Source organism: Macaca fascicularis, chromosome 7 (assembly GCF_037993035.2).
Source record: "Macaca fascicularis isolate 582-1 chromosome 7, T2T-MFA8v1.1".
NCBI classification, from domain to species: Eukaryota; Metazoa; Chordata; class Mammalia; order Primates; family Cercopithecidae; genus Macaca; species Macaca fascicularis.
The window spans coordinates 19,087,220-19,111,335 of NC_088381.1; the positions used below are offsets into that span (position 1 = coordinate 19,087,220).

At 43.7% G+C, this 24,116-nt stretch overlaps 2 protein-coding genes across 37 annotated transcripts in view; one reads left to right on the forward strand and one right to left on the reverse strand.

Moving 5' to 3' along the window:
- The window catches only part of ZNF106 (zinc finger protein 106), an 81,969-nt gene extending 69,933 nt beyond the window's left edge, over positions 1–12,036 (reverse strand). For all 23 annotated transcript variants that reach the window (XM_073995597.1, XM_073995596.1, XM_073995595.1 and 20 more), the window contains exon 1: positions 11,893–12,036. The gene's annotated coding sequence lies outside the window, so the exon portion shown is untranslated. The remainder of the gene's footprint in view (positions 1–11,892) is intronic.
- A 4,956-nt stretch (positions 12,037–16,992) lies between these two features.
- The window catches only part of SNAP23 (synaptosome associated protein 23), a 38,570-nt gene continuing 31,446 nt past the window's right edge, over positions 16,993–24,116 (forward strand). For 7 of the 14 annotated variants that reach the window (XM_065547300.2, XM_073995616.1, XM_073995621.1 and 4 more), the window contains exon 1: positions 16,993–17,052. The gene's annotated coding sequence lies outside the window, so the exon portion shown is untranslated. Of the gene's footprint in view, positions 17,104–22,186; positions 22,312–24,116 lie in introns of those variants that run through there. The other 7 variants (XM_065547302.2, XM_073995617.1, XM_073995622.1 and 4 more) reach the window with 3 other exon arrangements.

Sequence of the window (24,116 nt, forward strand, 5' to 3'; positions counted from 1 at the left end):
ATTTTTAAACATTTTTTTCTTTCTCATTGTTTTTCTTCTCCCTTCCAGATTTCAATTAAATGTGCTGGGTTTTTAAAATATTGATCCCAGGTCACTGAGGATGTATTTCTTTTTCCCTCTCACTCTTTCTTCAACTTTAATTTCAAGGATGCTTTCCTCTGTCATCTCCATTCTTCCATTAAGCCTCATCCAGTTTACATTTTTATTTCAGGTATCATATTTTTCATTTCTAGAATGTCTATTTAGTTATCTTAGTTTCACACACATTCTTTATGAGTACATTTTCCTTTATATCATTTTTATTTCCTTTACTAATACACAGTTATAAAAGTTTAAAATCATTTCCTGCTAATCCCAGCATTTGAGCATTTTAAGGTTACTGTCTAGAGTCTCATTTAGCTTGAGAATAGGTTACATTTCCCTGTTTCTTTGTATGTGAGTAGTTTTGGAATATATCCTGGATATTTTGAATGTTATGTTGCAGCAACTCTGGAGTCCTTTATATTCCTCTGAAGAGTATTGTTTTTTTTTAGTTTTGTTTTCGTAGTATCTAACTTGGTTAACTCAAACTACAAATCTGTCTCCTAGGCAGCAATGAAATCTTCAGTTATTTCATCCTTAGCTGGGCTTCTCTGGAGTCTGCTCCACATATGCATAATTCAGCGGTCTGCCGAGATCTGGGCAGAGTTTATTCACAGAGTCTGATGCTTCTTCTCTCTCTCTGCTTTCCAGGATTCTCCTCTCACTTCCCAACAGCTGTAGTTGCTTGAGCTTTATCTTCTGGTTCTTCAGGCCACAAAGACTAAAGTTTACTATTGGAATTTTAAGCACCCTACATGACATAGATCAGGGCCTGCCGTAATGTTAGAAGCCATGAAAATGGGAAATTACTCCAAGTAGTCCCATTCTTCTGTTAACTCCCCTCTAGAATCTGCCTGGTTTTTTGTAACGCTCCAGTAGATTTTACTGGTTTTATGTATTTATGTACAGATGTAATAATTGTTATCTGTGGGGGCATTGGCCAGGAGGAGCTTACTCAGCCTATGACCAGAACAGGACTCCCATGTTTGCACTTTTGTGACCCACCAGCCTGTTTGAATGGCTCCAAGCAATACTCAAGCAGGTCAGACTTATCAAAGAAGACATATCCTCAATCATGCAATGGAGTAGGAGGCCCTAGGTTTAGTGACAAAGTCTGCTGGGACCTGGGTGACTCTTGAATGGCAGCTGTTCATGAGGTGGCTTGGCATTCCAGCCTACTTCAATTTTATGGTGCCTCCATCTAAACACACACATATATGGTTTGCTCAACCATACACTGAAAAAACCATTCTCATGCATGCTTATGTTTAATGCCTTTGTCCCTCACTATTAAAAGCCCTTCAAAGGCATCTAATTATGTAAGTTATAAATAAAAATATTTAAAATGTCTTACAAGGCCCACTTGAAAGAACCCTTGCTAATGTGTATTACATAGGTTTGAGCTACTTTCTTGTAGGTCTCTGTGATCAGATAAAATGGCATTTTCAGTTCTTCCCACCTACCACACTCCTCCCACCTTTGGGCTGTTTCATGTGCTGGTCCCTCTCCTTGGAAAGCTCTTACTCCTTTTCATCTAGTTAATTATTCATCCTTCAAATCTCAGTCCAAATGTCAGTTGCCTAGGAAAGCACTCCCTCATCTCCCAGACTAGGTCATACCCCTCACTGTGCACTGCTCTTCTGAAACCCTGTCCCTTCTTTACAACACTTATCCCAATTGTGGCTATCTCTGAGGCACACTGTAGAGCAGCAATTCTCAATCACATCAGACCCAACTCTTTTTTCCTAAAACATATCATTGTGGAAATTTTCATTCATACATAAAAATAGAAGGATTATTATAACAATCCCTGGTGTTCTGATCAGCCAGCTTCCCCAATTGTCACAATGTTTTCTTTAAAGATAACCTTCTTATCCTTCTTGAAATAAAATGCAGAGCTACTGTAACTTACTTACACATGTAAAACTTCAAATATCAATATAATGTGCTAACTATTATAAAAATGAAAAATTAAAGGAAAGTGAGTTATAAAATAACATGTATATCAACATATAAATGCTCAGACATGACTATATTAGAAGGATAAAACTATAAATGTGACTACTACAAAATCAGACGAATATAGACAGGTATGTGATACTATTGATAAAAAAAAAAAAAAAAAATACCATGAATAGGCTGGACATGGTGGCTTATGCCTATAATCCCAGTACTTTGGGAGGCTGAGGCAGTCAAATCACCTTAGGGTGGGAGTTCAAGACCAGCCTGGCCAACATAGTGAAATCCCATCTCTACTAAACATAAAAATTAGCCAGGTGTGGTGATGCATGCCCATAGTCCCACATACTCAGGAAGCTTAGGCATGAGAATTGGTTGAACTCGGGAGGCAGAGGTTGCAGTGAGCCAAGATCATGCCACCACACTCCAGCCTGGGTGACAGAGTAAGACTCTGTCTCAAAACAAACAAACACAAACAGCATTGCTGTCTGCAATATAATTTCCCAAAATAGTGACCAACTCAATAATCTTTCTGAACTAGAGGAAGTACAATCCCTTGATTTACACGATAACTATGCTTCATGCAAAAAAATACTCTGTGTTGACAGGTGCAGTAGCTCATGCCTGCAATCCCACCATCTGGGAGGCGGAGGCAGGTGGATCATTAGAGTCCAGGAGTTCAAGACCAGTCTGGCCAACATGGCAAAACCCTGTATCTACAAAAAAAAAAAAATTAGCTGGGTTTGGGGGTCCATGCCTGTAATCCCAGCTATTCAGGTGGCTGAGACACAAGAAACACTTGAACCCAGGAGGCAGAGGTTGCAGTAAGCCAAGACCATGCCACTGCACTCCAGCCTGGGGGGTCAGAGTGAGACCTTACCTCAGGAAAAAAAAAAAAAAAATACTGTGTGTTTATGTTAAACAAATTTGGTTTGAGGCTCAGATAATTATAAACCGATTTTTCACCTACATGAACACCTTCTGGGACATTAGAAAGCGATGCAAGGCAGGGCGCGGTGGCTCAAGCCTGTAATCCCAGCACTTTGGGAGGCCGAGACGGGCGAATCACGAGGTCAGGAGATCGAGACCATCCTGGTTAACATGGTGAAACCTCGTCTCTACTAAATATACAAAAAACTAGCCGGGCGAGGTGGCGGGCGCCTGTAGTCCCAGCTACTCGGGAGACTGAGGCAGGAGAATGGCGTAAACCTGGGAGGCGGAGCTTGCAGTGAGCTGAGATCCGGCCACTGTACTCCAACCTGGGCGGCAGAGCGAGACTCCGTCTCAAAAAAAAAAAAGAAAGCGATGCAAGATTTATGTGTTCTCACCACAAAAACTTGTAAGTAATACATATGTTAGTTTCATCTAGCTATTCCACAAGGTACAGCAGGTCCTCAAAAAATGTTGTTTCATTCAATACCATGCTGTTATAACATTAATGAGAAAAAGTAAATTATTTCCAGCTGAGGCCACTGTCTATGTAGAGCTTGTATGTTCTCCCTATTCCTTCATGGGATTCTTCCAGGTCTCTAGTTTCCTCCCACACCCCAAAGATGTGCCTGATAGGTGAACCGGGTGTCTAAATAGTCACAGTCTCGGTGAGTGTGTGTGTGTGTGTCTGAGTGCACCCTGTGATGGAATGGCATCCTGTCCAGGGTTGGTTTCTACCTTGTAAACTTAGCTGCTCTGACCACCTGAACACTGAACTGGAATAAAGAGGCTGGAAAATAAAAGAGTGGATAAATACAAATTATTGTAAAATAAAAATGTGTGAAGTATGCACGACAATAAACAATGTGGTATGAAAGCACCCATCTGTCATATTTGTTGATTTTTAACCACATGGTAGTAGGCAGTGCTCCTTAAAATTTTTGCTTTGGAAACATTTATTCCTTGACTTAGCCCACCACCAGTGTGACTGTGGTCACCCACTGATTCACCAAAAATCAGGCAAATATCCTGTTTTTATTACTCTTTCTTTTTTTTTTTTTTTTTTGGAGACGGAGTCTCATTCTGTTGCCAGGCTGGAGTGTGGTGGCGTGATCTCAGCTCACTGCAACCTCCGCCTCCTGGGTTCAATCGATTCTCCTGCCTCAGCTTCCCAAGCAGCTAGGACTACAGGCATGTACCACCACACCCAGCTAACTTTTGTATTTTTTAGTAGATATAGGGTTTCACTGTGTTGACCAGGATGGTCTAGATCTCTTGACCTCGTGATCCACCTGCCTTGGCCTCCGAAAGTGCTGGGACTACAGTCGTGAGCCACTGCGCCCAGCTCTTTTTTTTCTCCCCCTAGAGACAGGGGTTTGCTCTGTCACCTGGGGTGGAGTGCAGGGGCATGATCATAGCTCACTGCAGCTTCAAACTCCTGGGCTCAAGTGATCCTTCCACCTCAGCCTCCCAAGTAGCTGGGATTACAGGTATACGCTACCACACTTAGTCAACTTTTTAAATTTTTTGTAGAGACAGGGTCTTGCTTTGTAGCCAAGGCTGATCTCAAACTCCCAGCTTCAAGTGTCCTCCCACCTTGGCCTCCCAAAGTGGTAGGATTACAGGTATAAGCCACCATGCCCAGGCTACTACTCTTTTTTACATCTACGTATAGCTCACATTTATTTCAATGTTTAATATTAGAAGTGTTTGGGGTCTTTGTTTAGAAGTTTGGTGATGTTTTTGTGATCAGAAATATGCCATAGGAACTTAATTCTTTTTTATATCAATTAGCCTGTGGCAAAATTAGTTTTGTTACATGCTGTTTTGCTTAGTCACAGTTTCCAAGATCCTATTGATGTTAAGTGAGGACTTGTTATATACATATGTCGAGGCACCATGTTGTACACAATAAATATAGATACATTTTATTGCCAATTAAAACACTAATTTTTTTGGCCAGGCACAGTGGATCATGCCTGTAATCCCAGCACTTTGGGAGGCTGAGGTGGGTGGATCACCAGGTCAGATATTCGAGACCAGCCTGGCCAACATAGTGAAATCCCATCTCTACTAAAAATACAAAAAATTAGCCGGGCATGGTGGCGGGTGACTGTAATCCCAGCTATTCGGGAGACTGAGGCAGGAGAATTGCTTGAACCTGGGAGGCAGAGGTTGCAGTGAGCAGAGATTGTGCCATTGCACTCCAGCCTGGGAAACAAGAGTGAGACTCTGTCTCAAAAAAATAAATAAAACCCAGCTCTATTACTCACTAGTTGTGGTCGTGAGTAATTTAATCTTTCTGTGCTTTAGTTTCCCACATTTATAAAAGAATTATGATATTAGTATCAAAGCCACAGGGTTATTGTGAGGAATAAATTAGCAAATCTATTCAGTCATGCCTATGTAATGAAATAAATTAGTGAATCCACAGGAAGCATTTTACACAAAAGTATTTTATTCACTAAATCTATGCTATATTATTAGCGTAATTATTCACTTAATGATTGCCTCTGCCAACAGACTGCAAGCTCCATGAGGGCGAGCGAGAATGCCTTCTTGTTCATTGTTTTATTCCCATTACCTGGCACATCATCTGGGTATGGACTAGGTATTCAGTATTTGCTGTATAAATTAATACAAATTAACAAAGATGTTTGTAACAGAAATAAACAGTAAGAACTGGAGTATAACATTCAACAGTATTATTTTAGGTTATACTGCTAAGGTGCTTATATATATAGATGTCAGAATTTATCCTCATGATATGCACTCATGTAGAATATCTCTAGAGGGATTCCCAGGAAACTGCTAACAGACACGGCCTCTGGCAAAAGAACTGAGAGCATGAGGGTCAGGGATGGATTTACTTTTCACTGAAAATCCTGTACTTTCCAAAAATTTAAGCAACATACACTAGTATTTTTAAAAATTAAAAACAGCAGGGCATTATGGCATGTTCCTGTAATCCTACCTACAAGGAAGACTAAGGCAGAAGGACTGTTTGAGCCTAAGAATTTGAGACGAGCCTGGGCAACATAGCAAGACCCCATCTCTGTTTTCATTAAAAAATGCGGGGGAAAAAAAAAACCAAACTTAAACCAAACTTTAAAAAAACCGCACTCGTATTTTTAACTTGCAATTTTTTTTTTTTTTTTTTGACTTTAGGTCTAAGAATGAAGACTGCCAGGACGGTTCCAGGTATGTTACTTTTTTGAAACTCCAGAAATCAAGAGATATGATTTTCACATATTTTTGAACTTTCAGAATGGCTAATTATAGACTACCACACTACACAGACCTAACCTGGTTTACTGGTACTCCAAAACTATTAGACACTGATTACCTGTCTAATAAGATACAAAGAAGATATGAGTAACATAACTACTAGAATAGTAATATTTTACATTTATATACTAGCTTATAAAGTAGGGTGAAAAAGTATGGACCTTGGAATTAGACAAAAATACTTCATAGGACGACTACCTTGAGTAAATCTTAATCTCTCCAAACTTCAAATTCCTCTTTTGTAAAAAGGAAATCCTTCTGTACTTTCCAAAAATTTAAGCAATATACATTACTGTTTTTAAAATTAAAAACAGCAGGGCATTATGGCACATTCCTGTAATCCCACCTACAAGGGAGACTAAGGCAGAAGGACTGTGTGAGCCTAAGAATTTGAGACTAGCCTGGGCAACACAGCAAAACCCCATCTCTGTTTTCATTAAAAAATGAAATAGTTAACATGGATTCAGTTAAAAAAAAAAAAAAAAAGCAATTTCTTGCAGTGAGCTTTGTTTTAAAAGTAATCATTTCTATTTTGAACAGAGGTAATGCTAGTGGTTTCAAAATGTAAAAGGTACAAAAGGGTTTACAGCTGGTTTCAAACAGAGACACGTAATTTAACAATGGAGAACTCAGATTCACCATCTGACCTCACTTATCAATCTCAGCACCACTAATAGTGGGAAAACTAAAGTACACAGCATGGCCTAGCTATCATCCCAAAAGTGTTTCACCTGCATCACATCAAGTGGTCTGCTCTAACTTCCAGTTTGTAGTAACAAGTGAAATGATATCACCAGAAATCAATCAGGGACAAATCTAGATAACTGACCAGGTCCTTTCAACAAGTCATGTGGAGGGGGTAGCAAGGGGAGGGAAGGGAAAAAGGTAACCGTTCTAGATAAAAGAGACTTCAAGAGATATACAAATCAACTGCAATCTGTGGCCTTTGATTAGAAACTGGATTTAAAAACAGTTTTTTAAAAGAGACAATCTGGAGAAATTTTAATAAGAATTGAGTATTAGATAATAGAAAAGAATTACTGTTCACTGTAATTATGATATTGGGATTGGCATGGGAAAATGTTCTTTTTATTAGAGATATTAAAATATTTAGGGGTTAAATGTCAAGAATAGGCTAGACGCGGTGGTTCACACCTGTAATCCCAGGACTTTGGGAGGCCAAGACTGGTGGATCACTTGAGGTCAGAAGTTTGAGACCAGACTGGCCAACATTGTGAAACCCCGTCTCTACTAAAAATATAAAAATCAGCTGGGTGTCAGGTCACACACCTGTAATCCCAGCTACTTGGGAGGCTGAGGCACAAGAATCTCTTGAACTCAGGAGGCAGAGGTTGTAGCGAACTGAGATCGTACCACTGCACTCCAGCCTGGTCAAAAGAGCAAGACTCCATCTCAAAAAATAAAAATAAAATAAAATTTAAAACATCAAGAATAAAAGCAAATATGGCAAAATATTAACAGATTTTAAAATCTGAGTGATAGGTTTACAGGGGTTCAATATTTTTTCTACTTTTCTGGTTTAAATTTTTTCATAATAAACAGTAAAATGAAAAAGCTTATAGGAGGCCAGGCACGGTGGCTCATGCCTATAATCCCAACACTTTGGGAGGCCAAGGTGAGTGGTTTACCTGAGGTCAGGCGTTCAAGACCAGCCTGGCCAACACGGCGAAACCCCCTCTCTACTAAAATACAAAAAATTAGCCAGACATGGTGGCAGGTACCTGTAATCCCAGCTACTCGGGAGGCTGAGGCAGGAGAATCGCTTGAACCTGGGAGGTGGAGGTTGCAGTGAGCTGAGATCGTGCCACTGCACTCCAGCCTGGGCACCAAGAGCAAAACTCTGTCTTAAAGAAAAACAAAGCTTATAGGGAAAATATGGCCTGGATGCAGTGGCAGCACACTTATAATCCTAGCACTTTGGGAGGCCGAGACAGGAGAATCACTTGAGGCCAGGAGTTCAAGACCATTCTGGGCAACACAGCAAGACCTCCTCTTGATAAAAAAAAAAATTTCTTAATTAGCTGGGCATGGTGGCACGCACCTGTAGTCCCAGCTACTAAGAAGGGTGAGGCGGGAAGAGGATTGCTGGGGCTCAGGAGTTTAAGGGTGTAGTGAGCCATGATAACGCCACTGCACTTCAGCCTAGGTGACTGAGCAAGACCCTGTCTCAAAAAAAAAAAAAAGCTTTTAGGGAAAATTATTACCACCCCCTCCTGTTTCCTAGCCACCGTCACTTCCACAGTCACGAGTTTGTTTTCCAGAGATATTTTTCAATTTTTTTGCATGAAAATACAAAACATAAAATTTACCATCTTAATCATTTAAGTGTAGTTTAGTGGCATTAAATACATTCATAATGTTGTACAACCATCACTACCATCCATCTCCATAACTATTTGCATCTTGCATAACTGAAACTTTATATCCATTAAACAGTAACTCCTCATTTCCTCCTCCCTCAACCCCTGGCAACCACCATTCTACTTGATGTCTCCATGATTCTGACTATCCTCCACAGAGAATATGCTATGCATATACGGTTGTCTCTTGCTATCCATGGGGGACTGGTTCCAGAATCTCCCTCAGTACCAAAATCTGAGAATGCTAAAAACTCTTATATGAAACGGCACAGTATATGCATGTAACCTATGCATACCTTCCACATACTTTAAATCATCTCTAGATTACACAGAAGACCTAATACAATGCCTACACATAACCTCATTCTGTGGATGCAATGAAGTATGTACTCAGCACGTAGCAAATTCAAGTTTTGCTTTTCAGAACTTTGTGAATTTTTTTCCCCCAAATATTATCCATCCAAAGTTGGTAGAATCCATGGATGCAGAACCCATGGACGGATATGGAGGACCAATTGTATATGTAATACATAATATTTTTATAAAACCACAGTGGTCGCAAAATGCATACCCTCTTTTGCACCTTTTCTTTCTCACTATATGGGAGGTCATTCAATATTAGCGCATACAGAGTTGGCTCATTCTTTCTAGCAAATGCATACATTTATTTAACCAATCCTTTACTGATGAAGACCTGGGAGCTTCTTGATAGTTTCTTTCAGATTAAAACATGCACACACGCGTGCACACACACACACACTCGACTGTAGGGTTTCCACTAGTGATTTTACATGTTAGAGGTCCAAGTAGAGCATTCATATGTAACTTGTCTGCCTAGGTGCTCTTATTCATTGGGTACACAAATTAATCCTAAACTCTCCACTAAGATACTCCAATTACAAAACATGCAGTACACAGACTTGTCACTGAGCCATTCCTGGTCCCAGACCCAAGTTGTCTAGCATCTACCATTCCTTTCAACTCTTGTAGAGCAGCCTTCAGACTACATTCGCACTAATCTAGATGTACAATAATCGCTATTCATAGTCTTTCCTTTTTAAATGCCTTCCTTTTAATCAAAAAAATTGAGGCCGGGTGCAGTGGCTCACGCCTGTAATCCCAGCAATTTGGGAGGCCAGGTGGATCACCTGAGGTCAGGAGTTCGAGACCAGCCTAGCCAACATGGTGAAGCCCTGCCTATTAAAAATGGAAAAAGTTAGCTAGGCAGGTGGTGGGCACCTGTATTCCCAGCTACTTGGGAGGTTGAGACAGGAGAATCACCTGAACCCAAGAAGCAGAGGTTGCAGTGAGCTGGGATCATGCCACTGCACTCCAGCCTGGGTGACAGAGCAAGGATCTTAAAAAAAAAAAAAAAAAAAAAAAAAACCAAAACACACACACACACAAGGTTCTGAACTCAGCTGATCAGATTCGTTCACATCCTCTACCTCCTGCCAGGCCATTTTATTTACTTATTATTTTTTAATTTTTGAGATGGAGTTTCGTTTTTGGAGTGCAATGGCACGAGCTCGGCTCACTGCAACCTCTGCCTCCCAGGTTCAAGCGATTTTCCTGCCTCAGCCTTCTGGGTAGCTGGAATTACAGGCATGTGCCATCACACCCAGCTACTTTTGTATTTCTAGTAGAGACGGGGTTTCTCCATGTTGGTCAGGCCGGTCTCAAACTCCTGACCTAATGTGATCCGCCCGCCTCAGCCTCCCAAAGTGCTGGGATTACAGGTGTGAGTCATTGCGCCTGGCCCCTTCCAGGCCATTTTTAAGTTCTTCTCAAAAACCATCTAGTATTTCTAATTAAAGGGCTCCTACCATCTTCTAGACTCAAGAGTTAACTCTAGGCATGGCGCGGTATTTGGCAAATGTGTGGTAGATACTAAATAAATTCTAGTTGCATCTGAATATTGTCTTTCATTATTTCATTCACGACCAAACTTGAGAATGGGGCTTAAAACAAATTTTAAGATTTCCCATGGTATTTACAACAGTCCTAAGCGCTTAGTAAGTATTCAAAAGTTATTTGTGGGCAGGGCGCGGTGGCTCACGCCTGTAAACCCAGCACTTTCAGAGGCCGAGGCGGGTGGATCATCTAAGGTCAGGAGTTCGAGACTAGCCTGGACAACGTGGTGAAACCCCGTCTCCACTAAAAATACAAAAATTAGCTGGGCGCGGTGGTGGTGCATGCCTGTAATCCCAGCTACTCGGGAGGCTGAGGCAGGAGAATCTCTTGAAACTGGAGGGCGGAGGTTGCAGTGGGCCAAGATCCCGCCACTGCACTCCAGCCTGGGGGAAAGAGTGAAACACCGTCCTAAAATAATAATAATAATAATAATAATAAATAAATAAAAATACAAAAAATTAGCCAGGTATGGTGGCGGGCGCCTGTAATCCCAGCTACTGGGGAGGCTGAGGCAGGAGAATCCCTTGAATCCAGGAGGCGGAGGTTGCAGTGAGCCGAGATCGCGCCACTGCACTCCAGCCTGGGCAACAAGAGCGAAACTTTGTCTCCAAAAAAAAGTTATTTGTGGTTTGAATAAATTGGATATAAACCATTATGGTGGATACAGCACTTATTTGCTAGGTAAGAGAACTTCGCTTACCTAGGATGACAGTCTCAAGTCGCTAAAAGCCATGGATATCTCAAACTTCTCAATAAGATGGCTTAATCTTACTCCCAAAAATGATTACACAACAAATTGAAAGGGGAAGAGGGTGTAAAGCGTTTCCTCTCTACAATTATACACCGAGATTCGGACTAAATATTAAACGGACACAGTAAGCTGTTACTAGTTGTTATTATTAAGACGCATCCCACAAGGAGAGAAACGAAAGGAGGAAAAAGAACGGAGGTTGTCAGTCGCGAGAGGCTGAAATGTGTTCCTGGCCTGAGACCTACGGGCTTTAAGGACCAGGATCTTTGGACTCCCTGCCCACCTGGGGATCGAAGCAGGTCAGCGGCTTCCCCTAAAGGTCAAGGCTTTGGAGCCACGTTTCCTTCTGGGGCTGGGAGCAGAGCTGGAACGCCCCCGCGAAAATCCGTACCCCGAAGCCAGCAGCACCGCCTGCCCATAAACCCGCGCCGGCTCTGGGAGAGCGGACCACCAGCTCGCCCCCGCGCCGCAGCCTGCAGGAGTAGAAACCCGGCGGTGTCTCGCAGCCCCACAACCTGCCTGAGGGACAGACCACCAGGACCCTTGGGCTCCGATACCCTCAACGCAGGCCGGCCCGTCGATACTCACATTCACAGCCAACCCCGCTTACTCCATCAGGCCGTCGTGGGCCAGGCGAGGGAGCTCCCTGACGCCCCAGACGCCCCCTTCAGTTTTGGGTCCGGGAGCCTGCTCCGGACCCGCTCCCCGCCGGGCCCCGCCACAGCCGCCGCCAGCGCGCAGGCGCACACCGAGGCCGTCACGCTCTTTTTTTTTTTTTTCCTTTGCGGTCCGCCGTTTTCAATAATCTAGCTTTATTCGAACACGAGAGTGAACAACGGACACACAGGAAGAGGTTTTTCTCAAAAAGAATGGAGGAAGAACAAAGGCAGGCCAGCTTGCCCGAGAGTCAGTACGCAGCGTCGGACGCTATGAACAGCCTCCCTGGTCCCTTTTTCATTCTCCTTGTTTCTCCTTGTTCTTTCCCCGCCTCCCTCTAGCTCCTGCTCTCTTCCTTGGTGTCCCGCCATTTCCTTTAGTCAGTGGCAACTGTTCGGGCTAAATTTTGAAATCACTCCTTCCTTGTAAAACTTACTGAAGTTTAATGGAAGGTGCAAGAGCTTTAGAACAGACAGACCTGAGTTTCAGATCTTGAACTAGCTACTAATAATTTGTGACTTTGGGTAAACTACAGTTCTTGGAATCTCAGGTTCTTGAATTAAAATTAGGATAATGTTATCTCACAGGGTGTTGCTACGATTAAATAACATAGGTCAAGTGTTTATCCATTAATGCTGCCTATCACAGAGCAGACATTCCATAATACTGATTTTATTCTTACTCATGCCTAAGGTATTTATAATATTTTTAAAGTAGAGACGGGGTTTCACCATGTTGCCCAGGCTGGTCTCAAACTCCTGGGCTCAAGTGATCGGCCTGCCTCAGCCTTCCAAAGTGCTGGGATTGAAGGTGTCAGCTACTGCGTCCAGCCTACATTTATTATTATTATTTATGTATGTATGTATGTATTTTGAGACGGAGTCTTGCTCTCGTTCGGGCTGTAGTGCAGAGCCGTTATCTTGGTTCACTGCAACCTCCGTCTTCTGGGTTCAAACGATACTTCAGCCTCAGCCTCCCAAGTAGCTGGAATTACAGACGTGCACCACCACGCCCAACAGATTTTTGTATTTTTAGTAGGGATGGAGTTTCGCCATATTGGCCAGGCAGGTCTCAAACTCCTGATCGCAAATGATCCACCCACCTCGGCTTCCCTAAGTGCTGGAATTACAGGTGTGAGCCACCACGCTGGCCGGCTATATTTATTATTAAATGTAGCCCATACCCATTCCCTCAGAAACCTAATTTTAGTGACTAAGACTAGTCAGATAAATGAAATGACATTAAGGGTGATAATTATGTGAAGTGTTCCTCCTATATTATTGAGATTATAACATCTGTGTTTAACAAGACCTTCAATGCCTCAAATGAAAGTAAGCAGCGACGGGGCGCGGTGGCTCACGCCTGTAATCCCAGCACTTTGGGAGGCTGAGGCGGGTGGATCGTGAGGTCTGGAGATCAAGATCATCCTGGTCAACATGGTGAAACCCCTTCTCTACTAAAAATACAAAATTTAGCAGAGCGTAGTGGTGCGTGCCTGTAGTCCCAGTTACTCGGGAGACTGAGGAAGGAGAATCGCTTGAATCCGGGAGTGCGAGGTTGCAGTGAGCCGAGATCGAGCCACTGCACTCCAACCTAGCGACAGAGCCAGACTCCCTCTCAAAAAAAAAAAAAAAAAAAAAAAAAAGGAAGCGGCTGTATTCATCTTTTCTATGTAAATCCAGATTTGTTCTAGAGCTTTAGGAAATTTCCAGTTCCGTGTTTGTGACATCACAAGTCCTTGAAACACTCAAGAGCTGTGGCACACTGCTCATTCTATTCACCTTCAAAGGCATGCAATGGAAGAACTATTTTACCCTATAAACTCTGGGCCATCCTTCCAGGAAAAGCCTGTAGAAGACTACAGTCAGATATTGGTGAGTGCCAAGGTAACGCTAGATTAGGGTTTCTCAACTTTGGGGTTACTGACATTTTGGAACGTAAACTTTTTTGTCAGGGGTATCCTGTGCATTGTAAGATGTTTAGCAGCAGATTGGGAGTGGTGGCTCACACATGTAATCCTAGAACTTTGGGAGGTCAAGGAAGGCAGATCGCTTGAGTCCAGGAGTTTGAGACCAGGCTAGGTGACATGGTGAAACCCTGTCTCTACAAAAAATGCAAAAATTAGCGGGCAGTGGTGGTGCACACCTGTAGTCCCAGCTACTCGGCAGGCTGAGGTGGGAGGATTTGAGCTGCAGAGGTAGAGGTTGCAGTGAGCTGACATCACACCATTGCACTCCACCCTGGGCAACAGAGTAAGACCTCTCTCTCTCTCACTCTCTCTGTTTTTTATATATATACATATATATATATATATATATAATATGTGTGTGTGTGTGTCTGTGTGTGTGTTTAACACCACTGCTGGACACGATGCTAGCAGTACCCACCCCTGTTTCCCTGTCATCACAATAAAGCGTCTCCAGACATTGCCAAATATCCCCTGGAGGACAAAATCATCCCTGGTTGAGAACCACGGAATTATATCAATGACCATCACAACCCTAAATGAACTAATTAACTCAACTGTACATTTTCTCCACCTCTGCCCTCAAAAAGTGACTGCTGCTTGAGAAAATTACACAGGAGGGCAGAAAATGGTGAATTCATTTTTGCCCATATTAAAAAGGACCTCAGTATTGCTTATCAGTCCTACAACATTTTTCTGTCAACTTGTTGTATTACTTTCTACAATATTCCCAATCTTCTCAACTTTCCTTTAAACTCCCAATACCACTTCCTTTTCTATCGGAAGATGACCCCATCTCCAACTTCACAGAGAAAACAAGTTAGCAAATGAGAACTTTTAACTTCCTGTTACTAAACATACAGAAACATACTTCCTGTCATAACTGGGGAGATATCTCCTCTATCTCTCTTTCTCCCCTCCCTCCTCTCTTCCAAAACCATTCCTCTCACCAGTGTTTTGAATTGCCTCTAAACTGCCTCTATTCTTACCCTTTCACTATCTTTGCCTACTGACTGTCCCTTCTCTTCCTTTATTCAACCATTTTTTTTTCTCAGTTGAATCTTCCCTACCATACTCAAGTTTCTCCTGTCTTAATTCTAACAAAAAAAACAAAAACAAAAAACCAATAACAAAAAATCTTGATCCTTCATCATTCTCCCTCCTTCCTCCCTGTCAAGGCCAAACTTTCCAAAAGCATTCTACAACTTGTCCCCATCTCTACATCTCCCCCATCTCCAAACTAATAAGTTGTTTTTTTCAACCCCAGCATTCCACCAAACAGCTTTCACTGACATAATCAGTGACCTCTGTGTTATGAAATTTAAAAAAAAACATTTCTCAGGCTTCATCTTCCTTGATCCCTTAGGAACCGACAGACTATTTCCTCCTTGAAGCACTGTTTTTTTGTTTGTTTTTTTTGTGTGTTTTGAGAGGGAGTCTGGCACTGTCGCCAGACAGTGATAGACATTATGATAGTAACGTAGCTGGGAATACAGGCGCCTGCCACCACACCCAGCTATTTTTTCTTTTTTTTTTTTTTTTTGTCGGGGGTGGGGGGCAGACGGAGTTTTGCTCTTGTTGCCCAGGCTGGAGTGCAATGCGTGATCTTGGCCCACTGCAACCTCCGCCTCCTGGGTTCAGGCGATTCTCCTGCCTCAGCCTCCCGACTAGCTGGAATTACAGGCGTCTGCCACCACACCCGGCTAATTTAAAATATAAAAATATAAACATACAAAATATAAAAATACAAAATTTATATATATATATATATATATATATATTTTTTTTTTTTTTTTTTTTTGAGACAGAGTCTTGCTCTATCGCCCAGGCTGGAGTGCAGTGGCTCGAGCTCGGCTCACTGCAAGCTCCGCCTCCTGGGTTCAGGCCATTCTCCTGCCTCAGCCTCCCGAGTTGCTGTGACTACAGGCGCCCGCCACCACGCCACCACGCCCGGCTAATTTTTTTGTATTTTTAGTAGAGACGGGGTTTCACCGTGTTAAGCAGGATGGTCTCGATCTCCTGACCTCGCGATCCGCCCGCCTCGGCCTCCCAAAGTGCTGGGATTACAGGCGTGAGCCACCACGCCCGGCCATATTTTGTATTTTTAGTAGAGACGGGGGTTTCTCTATTTTTGCTAGGCTGGTCTCGAACTCCTGACCTCGTGATCTGCCCGCTTCAGCCTCCCAAAGTGCTGGGATTGATTACAGGTGTGAGCCACTGTGCCTGGTGAAGCACTTTATTTTCTTGATTTCCAGCAGTTTGTTTTATTCTTAGAGGTGCATGGAAGGGTTCCTGCAGCAAATAGTTTACAATAATCATCCATCTGCTTAAAACTCTTCAATAGTTTTCAGTGCCCATAGTACAAAGTGGTCTAAAATTCCAAGGCCTTCCAAAATCTAGCGATTGTCGGCCTTCTAAAGCTTTCTTCCCTCTACACTCTGGGATGTACGATTAGCTCTAAGCCTCTTACAAGGATGAACTACTAGAAATTTCCAGAAGGCGTTATGCTGTTCTCGACATAAGCTGTTTCCCAGAGCCTGGAAAACTCTAGCTCTTTCTCTGCCGGATTTCCGGGGGAACTCCTACTTATCCTTCAGGACTCAAGTCACTTCCTCCGGGAACCCTTCCAGACACCCCTAAGAATAAAACGCTTTGTTCATTATCAGCCAAAGGCGCCTCAGATTTTCTATGTGCTATGCACTGTATTCTATTCACTATAAATTTGTTTACATATCTATATCTTAGTCTAGACATATTGAAAGACGCTGAAGGGCAGGGAAAGCATTCTATTCGCTTTCTTTTCTTCATCGTTCATCCAGCACAGTGCCTGGCACACGGTTTGCCCTCCGTAAATGTTTATTGCATGAACACCTCCCAGCTTCGGGCATGACCGGAATCTATCCGGTTAACTGGTGAATTCCCAGACTCTCCGCCTGCGTGGCAGGGACATTTAAACCCCCAGCACCGTGATTGGCTCCAGCTGAAGGGGTGTGTCCGTGTCCTCGGCGCACGGGATGTGCGCAGGCGCGCGGGCTCGGCGCGCGCAGGCGCGACTAGGGCGCCGCGCCAGGTCCGGTGTTGGGGTGTCCGAGCTGCGGCTGGAGAGGAGTGGCCTTACCCGCTTGGTGAGTCTCCAGGAGTGGGACGGAGGGAGCTGACCGGGATGAAGTCGGAGAGTATGTCCTGAGAAGAAAGAGTATATCGTATTGGTTGAAAAGTTGGTGGGGTCGGGCTTAAGCGGAGGAGGGGGCGCTCTGGCCCTTACTGGGCAAATGGGCCCGGAGCGAGGACGGGAGGTGCCGTGAGAACATCGAGGGGCCAGTGGAGGAAGGTGGCTGGATGGTGATTCTCTGGACCCTTCCTCGAAATTAAACAGAGATCACCTCCCGTCCCTCACCCCCACTGTGTTGCTGTGGTTGACATTAATAGACTGCATGTCTGGTGACCACGGTGACCAGATAGCTCTGAGATAATGGCTTGAGGAAGGACTCTCAGGTTCCTGGTATTGGATAGCACTTTCTCTGTAGAAAGGTTCAGCCTTACCTCGCGGCACAAATTAGAGGATCAGGAAAAGAATGAATTCCACAATTCGGGATTGTAGTGGTGGGGGGAAAAAGTACTGTAAAGTGCAGTTTCATCTCGTCCTTTTTTTCTTCTTTAATCATTAGTCACCACAATGTTAGGAAAGGCAGTTGATGGTAGGAGAAAACGTAAAGACATAAAAGTAGGGGAGAAAAAAAGTCAAGAAGGGAGTATCACTTTGCCTTTTGCTATTTGTCATCTCCTGGAATGGAGTCTGTATTAGACCGATCTCACACTGCTATAAAGAAGTACCCGAGGCCGGGCTTGGTGGCTCATGCCTGTAATCCCAGCACTTTGGGAGGCCCAGGTGGGAAGATCACTTGAGATCAGGAGTTCGAGACCAGCCTGGCCAACATGATGAACTCCCATCTCTACTAAAAATACAAAAATTAGCCAGGCATGGTGGCATATGCTTGTAATCCCAGCTACTCCGGAGGTTGAGGCAGGAGAATTCCCTGAACCTGGGAAGCAGAGTTTGCAGTCAACTGAGATCATGCCACTGTGCTCCAGCCTGGGAGGCAGAGTCAGACTCCATCTCCAAAAGAAAAAGAAAAAGAAATACCTGAGACTGGGTAATTGATAAAGGAAAGACGTTTAATTGACTCTCAGTTCTGCATGGCTGGGGAGGCCTCAAGAAACTTATAATCGTGGTGGAAGGCAAAGGAGAAGCCAAGTACCTTCTTCACAAGATGGCAGGAGAGACAGAGTGAAGGGGAAAGAGCCCCTTATAAAACCAGTATCATGAGAACAGCATGGGGGAAACCACCTCCATAATTTAATCACCTCCCACCAGATTCGAGATGAGGTTATGGGTAGCCAAACCATATCATTCTGCCCCTGGCCCCTTTCTTTCTTTCTTTCTTTCTTTTTTTTTTTTTTTTTTTGAGACAGAGTCACCCAGGCTGGAGCGCAGTGGCGCTATGTCGGCTCACTACAACCTCCAACACTTCAGCCATCCTCCTGCCTCACCCTCCTGAATAGAGACTACAGATGCATTCCACCAAACCTGCCTTTTTTTTTTTTTTTTTTTTTTTTTTTGAGATGGGGTCTTGCTCTGTTGCTCAGATTGGAGTGCAGTGGCATGATCTCCGCTCACTGCAACCTCCATCTCCCAGGGTCAAGCAGTTCTCCTGCATCAGCCTCCCAAGTAGCTGGGATTACAGGCGCCTGCCACCACACCTGGCTAATTTTTGTATTTTTAGTAGAGATGGGGTTTGGCCATGTTGGCCAGGCTGGTCTTGAACTCCCGACCTCAGGTTATCCACTGGCTTCCACCTCCCAAAGTGCTGGGATTACAGGCGTGAGCCACCGCACCTGGCTAATTTTTGTATTTTTTAGTAGAGACGGGATTTCACTATATTGGCCAGGCTGGTCTTGAACTCCTGACCTCATGATCCACCCGCCTCGTCCTCCCAAGGTTCTGGGATTACAGACGTGAGCCACCACTCCCGGCTCCCCTGGCCCTTTTCTAATCTCATGTCCTCACAGTTCAAAACACAATCATGCCTTCCCAACAGGCCTCCAAAGTCTTAACTCATTCCAGTATTAACCCAAAAGTCCAAGTCCAAAGTCTCATCTGAGACAAGGCAAGTCCCTTTTGCCTAGGAGCCTGTAAAATCAAAAGCAAGTTAGTTACTTCTAAGATGCTATGGGGGAATAGGCATTGGTAAATGCTCCCATTCCAAATGGGAGAAATTGGACAAAACAAAGGGGTTACTGGCCCTATACAAGTCCAAAATCCAGTGGGACAGTCATTCCATCTTAAAGCTTATTTTAATCTCCTTTGACTCCATGTCTCACATCCAGGGCATGCTGATGCAAAGAGTGGGCTCCCAAGGGCTTGAGCAGTTCCGACCCTGTGGCTTTGCAGGGTTCAGGCCCAGAGGCTGCTCTCCTAGGCTGGCATTCAGTGCCTGCGGCTTTTCCAGGTGTATGGTGCAAGCTGTTTGTAGACCTGCCATTCTGGAGTCTGGAGGATGGTGGCCATCTTCTCACAGCTCCACTAGGCAGTGCCCCAGTGGGGACTCTGGGGGGGCTCCAACCCCATGTTTCCTTTCTGCAACACCCTAGCAGAGGTTCTCCTTGAGGTCTCTTCCCCTGCAGCAGACTTTGGCCTGGACATCCAGGGATTTCCATACATCTTCTGAAATCTAGACAGAGGTTCCCAAACCTCAATTCTTGACTTCTGTGCACCTGCAGCCCCAGCATCACGTGCAAGCTACCAAGGTTTTGGGGCTTGCAGCCTCTGAAGCAACAGCCCAAGCTGTACCTTGGTCCCTTTTAGCCATGAGCTGGAGCAGCTGGGACTCAGGGCCCCAAGTCCTGAGGCTGCCCACGAAACCATTTTTTCTTCCTAGGCCTCAGGTCCTGTGATGGGAGGGGCTACTATGAAGATCTCTGACATGCCCTGGATCCATTTTTCCCATTGTTTTTATGATTAACATTCAACTCCTTGTTACTTATGCAAATTTATGCAGCTGGCTTAAATTGCTTCATAAATTATTCAGTGGTCTCAACTCACTGAGATCACTGAGTGATCTCAGGAAAATAAAGAAATATTAGCAAATAAGAGAAACACCTTACATTGCCATACTCCTTTGACAGGTCATGTGAAAGTAATTTAAGTGATCATGTAACTTAGCCTGCAGTTTGAATATTTGTCTTGGTAGGTTTTTCTTTAGGTGCTTGTAGTATGTGTTTATGCACTAGAAAGTTGGTGTTGTTATAGTTCCAGCATAAGGATGACTTACTGTGCCATTATTTTCCTAACAATATTATACCATTTCATATAAACAGTGGAATTCCTATATATATCTTGATGTTTGTTTCTTATATGAACTTAGATACACTACACAAGCTCACTTAACTAAAGGTCACATCTTTTCTTTTTTTTTTGTTTTGAGACGGAGTTTTGCTCTTATTGCCCAGGCTGGAGTGCAATGGCACGATCTCGGGTCACCTCAATCTCTGCCTCCCGGCTTCAAGTGATTCTTCTGCCTCAGCCTCCCGAGTAGCTGGGATTACAGGCATATGCCACCACACCTGGCTAATTTTGTATTTTTAGTAGAGAGTAGGTTGGTCAGGCTGGTCTCGAACTCCCGACCTCAGGTGATCCCGCTCACTTCTGCCTCCTAAAGTGCTGGGATTATAGGCGTGAGCCACCACGCCCAGCCTAAGATCACATCATTCAGAACACAACCTAGAATCACAAAGAAAGTAAACAAAAACAGGCCTGTACTCATGGGACAGCTGTGGAATCTTCACCTATGAGTCATACCACCATCATAGTTTTTGCTGTTTAGAGTACTATTATTTTACTTCATGTTTAATGAGTTTTTTTAAAAAAACATTGCCCACTTCCAAAGTGATAATCTGTGAAATCATGGTTTTTATGTATTTTATACCTTTTTTAGTATCCATTATAATAAATACATAACTATTAAATATATAACTCTTCTGTATATAACAGTTAAAATCATATTCTTGCTCTGCACTTCGGAGAATACTGCTTTGGGCCTAATCAGCTCATTTTTAAAATGAAGATTGAACTAAAGTTTATGGACTTGAAAATTTTGTGATCTCTATGATGATGTTCATTATCATAACACAATTCTAGCAAAGTTAACTGGTTCCACCAGATGAAAGTAGATTACAACCAGGCGGTGGCTCATGCCTGTAATCCTGCACTTTGGGAGGCTGAGGCAGGAGGATTGCTTGAGCCCGGGAGTTTGAGACCAGCCTGGACAACATGCCAAGACTGTCTCTACAAAATTAAAAAAAAAAAAAAAAAAAAAAATAGCTGGGCCTAGTGCCCGGTGCCTGTGGTCCCAGCTACTCGGAAGGCTGAGGTGGAGAATCACTTCAGACTGGGAGGTCAAGGCTGCTGTAGATCAGAATAGCAAAAAGGAAAAAGAGGATGTTTGCTCTTTGATGTTTTTGTGAAATCAGCTGCCTTTTTTTTTTTTTTTCTGAATTCAGGCTCCCCCCTGCCCCCACAATTTGGTTCCTTTATCTGTAACACTCTGGACATCTGTTTTTGAGCTATGTTTGTACTCCACATTAAGTATGTATTAGCATGATAATATATAATGTTGCTTATCTCCAAGGGTGCTGAACTTTTTATTCCATTACTATAGTTTGTTTCCAGATCTGTAGGTTGACGGAGGGGCAGATGACAAGGACTGCTCTTTTCTTTTTTTTTTTTTTTTTTTTTTTGAGACGGAGTCTGGCTCTGTCCCCCAGGCTGGGGTGCAGTGGCCAGATCTCAGCTCACTGCAAGCTCCGCCTCCTGGGTTTACGCCGTTCTCTTGCCTCAGCCTCCTGACTAGCTGGAACTACAGGCGCCCGCCACCTCGCCCGGCTAGTTTTTTGTACTTTTTAGTAGAGACAGGGTTTCACCGTGTTAGCCAGGATGGTCTCGATCTCCTGACCTCGTGATCCGCCCGTCTCGGCCTCCCAAAGTGCTGGGATTACAGGCTTGAGCCACCGCGCCCGGCCCTTTTTTTTTTTTTGAGACGTAGTTTTGCTCTTGTTGCCCAAGCCGGAGTGCAATGGTGTGATCTCGGCTCACCGCAACCTCCACCTCCTGGGTTCAAGTGATTCTCCTGCCTCAGCCTCCTGAGTAGCTGGGATTACAGGCATGCGCCACCATGCCTGGCTAATTTTTTGTGTTTTTAGGAGAAACGAGGTTTCACCATTTTAGCCTGGCTGGTCTCAATCTCCTGACCTCAGATGATCCGCCCACCTCGGCCTCCCAAAATGAGCCACCTCACCCGGCCAGGACTACTCTTTTCTTTGCTGTGGTAGGTAGAAACTTGAAACAGACGGATCCAGTGCCTCCAACAATTGGAGGAAGTGGATTATGGAGCCAGGAAACAGCATGTACTGTGTCTTTTTAAATATTAGGAGTAGAAGAAGCCCATTTGTATTCATTTAGATTCACTGACATTTTGGTTTGGGTTTCAATTTAGGTTGTATTGCTATTAAGATATTTAAATCACTGATTCCTATGTTTTTCCAGAATTCTCTTTTCTTGTTTTCTGTAAGTTCTGTAACTTAGATGTAAAGTTTGTTTAAATTTATTTTGACAGTGTTTTGGAAATTGAAATTACTTTAGATGGCCTTTCTATACTTATAAAACTCAAGCCAGTTGTGGTGGTTTGTCTGTAGTCCCAGATACTTGGGAGGCTGAGGTGGGAGCGTCAGTTGAGGTCAGGAGTTCAAGACCAACCTAGGCAGCATAGCAAAATGAATTTCAAACTTCTTGGTATAGTATACAGAGCTCTTCACAATATGTGTTCTGTCTGCCTTGAAAGCCATCCCCTGCCCTCCATACACACACACACACACACACACACACACACACACACACACACACACATTCACATTATATTCCTGCCTGACCACTGAATCCTTACATTGTGACTTTTTTTGATAATTTAATTTAAAACCATAATTTTTTGGACTTGATCATACTTGGATTTTGACCCACACAAGTGAGAATCAGGGTGTTAGTGTTTTTTGTTTGTTTTTTAAGACGGTCTTGCTGTGTCACCAAGGAGTCCAGTGGCATGATCATAGCTCACTGCAGTCTCAAACTGCTGAGCTCAAGTGATCCCCCTGCTTCAGCCTCCTGAGTAGCTGGGACTACAGGTGCAAACCACCAGGCCTGGCTGATTTTTTTTTTTTTTTTTTTTCGTGTAGAGGTGTAGAGGTGGGGGACTTGCTTAATTACCCGGGCTGGTCTCGAACTCCTGGCTTTAAGCAATCTTTTTGCCTTGGCCTCCTAATGTGCTGAAATTATAAGCATGAGCTACCATGCCTGGCCAAAATCATGAGAGATATTTAATAATTATTATGAAAAGTTATAATAGTTTTATTGAGCACTATGTGCCAGGCACTGCTTTAAATACTGTGCATGAATTAGCTCAATCCATGTAACAACACTTAAAGTAAGCATTATTATTCTATTTAATGAGGAAACTGAAGCACAGAAAAGTTAAGTAAACAGTAGTCAGGATTTGAAACTATTATGCCTTCAGATATTGGGCACATAACCACTATACTATGTTGTCTTTTGTATAAGCAAGAATGCTACTCTTTTTTTTTTTTTTTTGAGACGGAGTCTCGCGCTGTTGCCCAGGCTGGAGTGCAGTGGCCGGATCTCAGCTCGCTGCAAGCTCCGCCTCCCGGGTTTGCGCCATTCTCCTGCCTCAGCCTCCCGAGTAGCTGGGACTACAGGCGCCTGCCACCTCGCCCGGCTAGTTTTTTGTATTTTTTAGTAGAGACGGGGTTTCACCGTGTTAGCCAGGATGGTCTCGATCTCCTGACCTTGTGATCCGCCCGTCTCGGCCTTCCAAAGTGCTGGGATTACAGGCTTGAGCCACCGCGCCCGGCCAAGAGTGCTACTCTTTTAATGTTCTGCTGGGGGTATCCTTTTCCAGGGACATGAGTGCTTATGTTCTCTATCTGTAGCTTCTGACTCTTCATATCAGAATATTTGAAAAACTAACCAGAAAGCATCTAAGTGTCTGGGTGTGGTGTCTCATGCCTTCTGGCATTTGGGGAGTCCAAGACAGAAGGATTGTTTGAGGCCAGGAGTTCAAGA